This window comes from Aethalodelphis obliquidens, unplaced genomic scaffold (assembly GCF_003676395.1).
Source record: "Aethalodelphis obliquidens isolate GAN/ISIS:26980383/991018 unplaced genomic scaffold, ASM367639v1 scaffold76, whole genome shotgun sequence".
NCBI classification, from domain to species: domain Eukaryota; kingdom Metazoa; phylum Chordata; class Mammalia; order Artiodactyla; family Delphinidae; genus Aethalodelphis; species Aethalodelphis obliquidens.
In genome coordinates, this window is record NW_020838020.1 from 5288494 (window position 1) to 5297866 (window position 9373).

The window sequence follows — 9373 nt, forward strand, 5'->3', positions numbered from 1 at the left end:
AATTGGATTATTAACCCATTGTCAGTTAATGTTATTACTGATATATTTGGATTTACTTATGTCTGCTGTTTATCCCTTTGCTCTCTATATGTTCATGTCTTTCTTGTCCTCTATTCCTGCTTTACTAATTCTTTTGTACCAAATACATTCTAGAGTAACATTTAATTCTGTTAATGATTTTTTTCACTATATTTTTAAATCATTTTCTTAGCTCTAGGGACTACTGTATACATCTTAAGTTGTCAGAATCTACTTCAAATTTACACTAAATTTCTGCCTTTTTGTGATATTTTCCTTACACCTAAATAGGTAATGTAATCATATATTTATATTATAAACCAAATATTACATTGTTAAAATTATTATGTTATATAATTTTATGCATCTTAAATAAATTGAGGGTAGAGAGAACAAGTATATATTTATAGTTTGTTATAAGATTTTTATATACTGTTCCTGGTTCTTTTTATTTGTTTGTTTTTGTTCCTGTGGATTCAAATTACCATCTGATGTCATTCCCACACTCCAATATAGGTTTTCTCCTACCCACATCCATTGTGCTGTTGTTAGCAAATATGTTACATTTCTATGTTTCAGGCTTAATAATACAATTATACACTTTTTTAAAAAATTCAGTTGCTTAAAAGAATCAAGGAGAATACATATACATTTAGACCCTCATTTATAATTGTGCAATTACTTATACCAGTGCTTCTTGCTTTTTAATGTGAATTCAAATCGCTGTATGGGTCTACTTCTTTCAGCCTAAAGAATTTCCTTTAGTATTTCTTCTAAGGCAAGTTTGCTAGCAACAAATTCCCTCAGTTTTTATTTATGTAGGATTGTCCTTGTTTTATTTTCATTTTATGAAAATTTTCTGGATATAAGATTCTTGTTTGGCTGATTTTCTCTTTTTCTCTCAGCAACTTGAACATGTCATCCACTTATTTCTTGCCTCCATGGTTTCCAGTACAAAGTCAGCTGTTAATCTTATTGGATGTTACCTTATAAAAGGCAAAGTTTATTTGGCTTTTAGTGTGATGTATCTGGATACTGGTCTCTTCATGTTTATTCTACCTGAAGTTCATTTACCATTTTTGTTGTGTATATTAATGTTTTAAAACAAATTTTGGAAGTTTTCAGCCATTAGCTATTTTAATATTATTTTCTGCACATTTCTTTCTCTCTCTCCTCCTTCTGGTTCTCAAATTGCATGTTGGTGAGCTTAAGATTGTACCACATTTTGGACTTGCAGTTTCCAACGTTGGACCTCTGCATTTTGAAAAAGTTTGCACAAGAGCAATCAGGGCTTCAATGTTCTCAGTGTTCTGCACCTGAATTAAAGCCTCTGCAAAATGAGTGGAGTTGTGCATAAGAAGGAAACCCCTGATCTGACCATACTCACCAGGAGTTTAGTCTCTGCAACTCTAGCTAGTGTGATGAGAAATGCTGGTGACCTTTCCCCTACAAGGAAGACACAATGGACCTTGACTGGGAACAGTGGGGAAAGCCCTGTGTTCTTGAATGCAGCTGCCTGGCATTTCCATCATGCTGAGCTGTGAGGAGGAAGGAGACAGTGGGTCTTGTCTCAAATGTCACAGACTCTCCCTGTTCTTATTATGTTCTAGCAGACTTCCTTGAATAAATGTTTCTTGCTTTGAAGAAAAATTTCCAGAAACTTTGAATGGTTGTTTTTTAAAAATATAATTTTCACCTGTTATGAATGTTTTTCTGGGAAGCAGGTCTATGGAGCTCTTCACACTGACATTCTGGAAATCTTCTGTTATAACATATCTCTGCCTTTATTATGAATTTACCCATGGCTCACCACTCTGCCTTAAGCTTTCACTAATTTTATGTGGCCAGACTCTGGTATCTGAAACTACCAGAAACAAAAGACTTGAAACCCCTCATTGGTTCATGGATATACCAGTTTCCAATCTCACTGAATTGTCTTTAAGACTGAGAGTTTTACCTTCTTTCTTCTGCAGAACTCTGCTAGGCTAATCTTATTTCAGGAACACTCCATTCCATTCCTACTCCTAAAACATATGTATATCTCTGAAGGAAAAAAAACTAATTTCATTGACAGTACAAATGAAAATCATGAAGAGGTGAGAAACATTGTCCTTACTGCCACATCTCTTGGTAGTTATTAATTTATGTCTGTGCATCTCAGACTATACTATACTCATACTAGTTCCCTAGCAATCTTGTTAAAAAGAAGATTATAATTTTTTAAGTGTGAGATTAAGCCTAAGACACTGTATTTCTAAACTGATTCCCAAGTGATACCCATATGGCTAGTCTGCAGACCTCACTTGGGGTGACAAAGTTTAATGTTAATTATACAAAGTATTATGTATTTTAATAATTATTTTACCTCAAATTATGCACATTTATACTTGACAAAAAGAAGAAAGGGATTCATTACTTAACTATATGCCTCTAATAACTGTCAATTTAGCTACTCAAAAATCTGCTGGGTTTTAATATTACCAGTTGTATGGTCCTTATTGACTTTTTAGGCAAGAAGTCTCTCTCTCTCTCTCTCTCTCTCTCTCTCTCTCTCTCTCTCTCTCTCTCTCAGTCTTAACAGGCTTCAGTGGATGGGACTATTCTTTAACTCTAAGATGAGGATAGGGAAGTAAAGAGAACATAGTTTCATTTTGGTTTGAACAGAATTCAATTAGGAGTTTATTTTTTAAACTCTTTTTAAAGATAATTTTAAAATAGTATGCTGGTTATGGGCTATCTTGGATATTGGCTATCTTGGTTATTGACTTCTTCATTTGTGTGATAATCCAGAATATGGGGGTTCAATTCTCCAGTTTTAAGGGCTTTGCTTACCATATCAGTGATGGGTAGAGATAAGGCATTTAGCCTTTGAGGGTCAATTGTAAATGATAAACTTTACTGAATAATACTGAATTAAAATATCAAATAGACAATGGTAGTCAACAGTCTGAAGTTAGAATTATGACCCTATTCTTAATAAAATAGAACTTGGTTTGACTAAATGTGATACAAGTCATAAATTTTGAACACTAGAAATAACATAGACTCTCAGAAAATGCAGACTTATGTTATTTATCTTAAAGAAATCTGGAAGAGAACCAGAAATTCTACATTTTGTAAATTATTTTACTGGATTCAACAAGATGTTATAGGATTAGAATATATTTAAGAAGTATTGAAGAGCTTTATTTCTACAACAAACATCATATATATATATATATATATATATATATATATAACTAATATATTTTGATTTTGATTTAATTTGGTAAATATTTTTAAAATATTGAATTTAACTTAAAAAATTAATTATGTTATATTTGTGTGTGTTCTTCAAAATATCAGTTTAGATTTAGATTCATAGTAAAATAAATGTCATTCTTTGATGATAATATATCTATGACTAGAGTAGTTCCTGGAACATAACATATAATTAATAAATGAGTATTGAAAGAAAATAAATGATTTATTCCTTTCTTCTTTTGTTCTTTTCCCTTGTTATTTGATGAGTATCTTTAGTGTTATGTTTGGATTCATTTCTCATTTTCATGTGAGTATCTATTATAGATTTTTGGTTTGTTGTTACTATAATGTTCATATATAGTAACATTATATATATGTGTGTGTGTATATATATATATATAGATAGATAGATACATAGATATACACATGATTGCTTCAGGTTGATGATCTCTAAAGTTCAAACACATTCTAAGAACTTTGAATTCCCCACCCCTTGACCATGTTTACCATTTATGACATCATATTTTACATCTTTTTGATTTGTGTATCCCTTAACTACTTGTGAATATAGATGATTTTACTACTTTGTCTTTTAACTTTCCCACTAGATTTATACATGGTTGATCTACTACCTTTACTCTATATTTGGCTTTACCAATGAGATTTTTTATTTTATAATTTTCATATTTCTAGCTGAGGTTTTTTCCACTTAGAGGAGTCTTTTTGACATTTCTGGTAAAGTCTTTTAGCTTTTGCTTGTCTGTAAAACTCTTTATCTCTCCTTCAAATCTGAATAATAACCTTGCTGGGTAGAGTATTATTGGCTATAGATTTTTTCATTTATCACTTTAAATATATCATGTCACTACATTCTGGCCTGCAAAGTTTCTGCTGAAAAAACAGCTTGACAGTCTTATAGAATTTCACTTGTATGTAACTAATTTTTACCTAGCTGTTTTATTCTGGATGTCTGTTTCCCAGATTAAGGAAGTTTTTAACTCTTATTCTTCAAATGTATTCTCCTCCCCTTTCTCTCCTGTCCTTCTGGTAACCCTATAATGTGAATGCTAGTATGTTGATGTTGTCCCAGAGGTCTTTTAAACTGTCCTCATTTTTTTCATTATTTTTTTTTTTTCCTGTTCAGCTTGGGTGATTTCCACTACTCTGTTTTTCAGTTTCCTTATCTGTTCCTCTGTACCATCTAATCTAGTCCTTCTAGTGTACTTTTCTGTTTGTTTCAATTATTGTATTCTTCATCTCTGTTTGGTTCTTCTTTATGTTTTCTAACTCTTTGTTTAGCTTTTCACTGTATTCATCTATTCTTCTCCCAAGTTGATTGAGCTTCTTTATGATCATTACCTTGAACTCTTTATCAGAAAGGTTGATTTTCTCCATTTGGCTTAATTCTTCTGGGGTTTTACTTTGTTCCTTTATTTGGAGCATATTCCTTTGTTGCCTTATTTTGTCTGATACTTCGTGTTTATTTGTATGTATTAGGGGGTTTGGTTATTTTTCCTGATCTTGGAGAAGTGCCCTCTTGTAGGAGATATTCCATGGGGTCTAGCAACACATTACCCTCTGGTCACCAGAGCTATATAATCTGGGGTCACCCCTTATGTGGGCTTAGTGGGCCCTTCTGTTGTGGTGGGTCCAAACTACTGTGATTGTGCTGGTAGAAAGGGCTGGTCCCTGGCCCTGTTGGCTGCTGGTCACTGGCAGGGCCTAGGTCCTGGCATGGCTGATTTCTTGGCCTGGGAATCTCAGAGCTGGAGCCAGCCCACTGGTGGGTGAGGCCAGGGGCTTTGAAAATCCTGGGGCTTGTGCTGGCTTGCTGGTGGGCAGGTCTGTGTCCTGACTCAGTGGACTATGAGACTGGGGGGTTCCCAGGGCTGATGTATGCCTGCTGTGTGGGTTTGACCCCAGGGTGGCTGGCTGTGTGTGCCAGTGTTCCTGGTGTGATTGCTGACCCATTAGTGGGTGGGACCAGATCCTAGAACAGCTGGAATGCCTCAGAGTCCTGGGGCTTCTGCTGGACCACTGGTGGGCAGGGTTGGTCCTGAGGTTGCTTTCTGGGGGAACTGGGAGCTCCTGAAATTGGTGCTAACTGGCTGGTGGACCAAGCCATGTCCTGGTGCTAACTAGAGGGAGGACTCAAAATGGTGCTTGCCAGCACCAGAGTCCTTGTAGGAGAACAAGCTCCCAAAAATTACTACCACCAGTATCTATGTCCCCAGGGATTTAATATATGAATGATACAAGGTAAAATTTATTTGTAATGAGACAATGTTTAAATCATCTATTGTTAAGCCAATTACCTCAAACTTAGTGGCTTAAAACAATGCACATTTATTATCTCAGTTTCTGTTGGTCATAAGTCTTGGACATGGCTTCTCTGGGTCTACTGCAAGGCTGAAATTAAAGGCTTTTTCTTATCTGAGAACTCACTAGGGGAGGATCCACTGCCAAGTTCAAGTAGTTTTTGGAAGAATTAATTTCCTTATAGGCTGCTGGACTAAGGGTCCAATTTCTTGCTAGCTGTAGGTCAGAGTCTGCCTTTAGTTATTGGTCATGTGGCTTCCACATAAGCAGCTCACAATATGGCAGCTTGTTGAAAGCCAGTAAGGGAGAGAGAGTGTCTCCAGCAAGATGAGTAACAAATTACATCATGTAATCACATACGTATTCTATTGATTAAAAATAGTGACAGGCCCCATTAACTTTCAAATGGAAAAGCACAAAACACTGTAAATACCAGGAATTGAGGATTCTGAGGGCAATCTCTGAGTTGTTCCCCCACAGTCAATGAAAGTAAATTGTTTTCTTTTATTATTTTGCATAAGTTCTTTCCCAACTCTCCCAAGCTAAAAATATAAACTACATAAGAACAGAAACTTTATCCACTTTATTTAGTTTTGCATCCTCAGTGCCTCCTACAGAGTAGATGCTCAGTCATTATTTCCTGGGTGATAGAATACTAAGTGACATTTTTCTCAAAAGAATATTATACTCCTATTAGTTGCAATAATACGGAATCAATATTATGTAGTGATTAATTGTATAAACTACAACTCAAGGCTCCCTTAACTAGAGCTGTATTTTTATGACTACTAGCTGAGTCTCTTTAGAAATAATAATGTAATAAAATAATAATAATAACAGTTACAACTTTATAGGCTTATTTCTAGGAATAAATAATAAATATTAGGCATATATAGTTCTTCAAACAATGCTTAGAACATAGTGAACATTCAGTAAATGTTAGATATTATTATCTTTACTATTTTTTAGATTTATTAGGACAGTAGTTTGTTCACAATTGTCAAATGTTAATGTTCTTAGTGATCACTTGGTGATCTTGTTAAAATGCCAATTCTGATTCAACAGGTCTGTAGGTGGGCCTGAAATTCTGGATTTTTTAACAAGTTCCCAGGTATTTTCTATAATGTAGCTCTAAGGAACACAATTTTGGGAGCAGGTAATTAAGTTTCCCTGGTGAAGCATTTTAATATATGCAGTATCTAAGTGACATCAAATATTTTTTTGGCAAAAAATATAATGGGTTTTCTTGCTTATTAAAATTTAAGTGCCTTTAGTGAATCAGTTGGAAACCAACGTAGCGTTGTTGTACTTTTAAAATCTACAAAAGCTATTTTTTTCTGAATTAATTTTAATTCCTATTGATTATCCAGTTTTTCTTTTCCCAAGAAAATCTGATACTATTACACTATATTAATTTTAACTTATTTTAGGATGATTATATTATCTGAACTAAACAATTTATGTTAAGAAAAATACACCAAATACAAGCCTACATGCACATTCAAAATGTGACAAAATTTAGTTATTTTACTCTAAGTTAATAGATATTTCTGACCTTTCAAATGAGATAGTGGATTCTATAATTGATATGGTCTCTTCTAGTTAAAAAACAAAACGTAAGATTCTATAGGTACCAACCAAACACTGCCAATAAAATGGCTTATATTTTTTTAAACAGATATAAAAATGTATGTCTAATATATGAAGGAATTAGTACCTGCAAATTTTTATTTCCCATATTTCTCTGTTTTAGATTCTAGGATAAAAAATTGTATTCATTTTATGGCTGCTGAAGTAACCAAAAAACCCTCTTTTTACCCACTCTAACCAAATATTTGTTCAATTGACAATATTATCTCTTATCTGAAACCATTGTCTTCAATAGTAAAAGAAAACTTGGCTCATATTTGTCCTATCTAGAAAATCACTTTGGGGTGGGGGAGTTGCTTCAGACACTATCCCAATTAGTTCTTTGTCTATACAAATGAGAAAAGGGTTACCCATCACAAGTTTATTACAGTTATTTCTTTCTTTTACAGAGTAAACTATCAAGCCTCTCATACCCTGAGATTAGAAACAATACTTCTGATTATCTTGTACATATCCGGTGACTCCCTGTTGCAATACAGGTGGATCACCTTCATGAGTTCTTCCATTAAACCACAAGTAAACATTGGAAATTACCTGCCCCAAACAAAACTTATGTTGTAACCATTTTTACAAGTAACAAGTTGCCTGCCAGGAAGATCCTGAACAAATCAGGGTCAAAATGAAAGATATCATTAGTCTAGGAAATCATTCTTAAAAAGGAGATCTGAAAGTGACTTCTGATTCCACTGAAGCAGGCTCCACAAGAGATTATGATTTTCCTTAGAAAGCCAAACAAAACAAAACAAAATTCAATGTTTCTTATACCTTCCTTGAAGAGAATCAAGAACTAAAGGAGATTTGTAATCATTTTTCCATTTAGCAAGTGTCTGCCTTAGGAAGTACCAATGCCTTTACTGAAGTTAAGAAGTACATTCCAGTTAATGTGATAATTTAATATAAACTAGTATTTTTACTCAGAGTTGAGGATAATTTTTAATGAAGACTATTTGTTTCTATGTAAATCCTCAGGGCTATTCCTAATGACCCAGCTCTAAATGGAGAGTAATCTCATCAGACCCAGCTCTAAGTGGAGAGTAATCTCATCAGACTGTGATGTTAGATGCAGCCACTCCAGTGGCCATTTGGCATTTCTGAATTTCCCTTAAAGAGTTCTGATTGTCAGTAGGAATAAAGAGTTTGAGCATAGATATAAACAAATTATCTGAGATCACTCCTGCAAAAGGAGCCTTGGGAAGTCCAGATCCAAGATAGCAGGATCACTAGGGAAGGGGTAGGCAGCCTAATTAGAGTGAGTGGTTATATTTCAGGTTCAGTCTCTGTGCTAAATAGGTTGTTTTGCACAGTCCTCACCCCACTTCTCACTTCTTCTTAAGTGAACCTCATTAAGAACAGTTCACTGTTTAATACTGACTTATTAAGCTCTTACTTTTTAGCCAGTTGTATTATGAATATAGAACTCTAAAATGACAATGGTTTCTAAATGACTAATGAGTCAGGTTTTATTATGTATTTGCAATTCTTATTTATATTGTGGTCTAAATTGTAAGTTGTTACTATTTGACTGCTGTTGACTGTAAATTTGCTGAACAGTCACAGTGATGGGCTTATGACAGACAATATGAATATTTTAAAAAGCATAGCACTCCAAATTACTATGTATTGAAATTTTGTTTACAGAAAAGAGTAGCATAGTTATTGGGGTGAATTATGTTGTCATCCAAACTAGGAAACAATCTCCCCTTAACATATTGAGAGTGTCCTTCTGAGTCCTGAGAGAAATCTTAATACTTATTGGCAGCTATGCCAACCCTTTACTGATCCAGCCTCCTAACTGTGGAGAAAGAAAAAATGTACGTTTAAGTTTTTTTTTTTAAATTAATTTGATTGTGTGCTTTTAGTTATCATATTGTATAAAAACTAGAGCATATTAGGTCATGTTCACACACCCCAAAAATAAATTTCTAGAACAGCATGTAAGTGCACATGTTGTTCTAAAATTTAGAATCTGTGCCTATAACTCAACATATATAAATTTTACACATTGTGAAATAGCTTTAAAATCCAAATACTGTTAATATCTTAAAACTAAATCTTTGATTTTTTTGAAAATGTATAACAAACCCTTGATTTCTGAATATGGATACAAATGACAATAATAGAAGTCAAAGGAAATAAAAGGCAA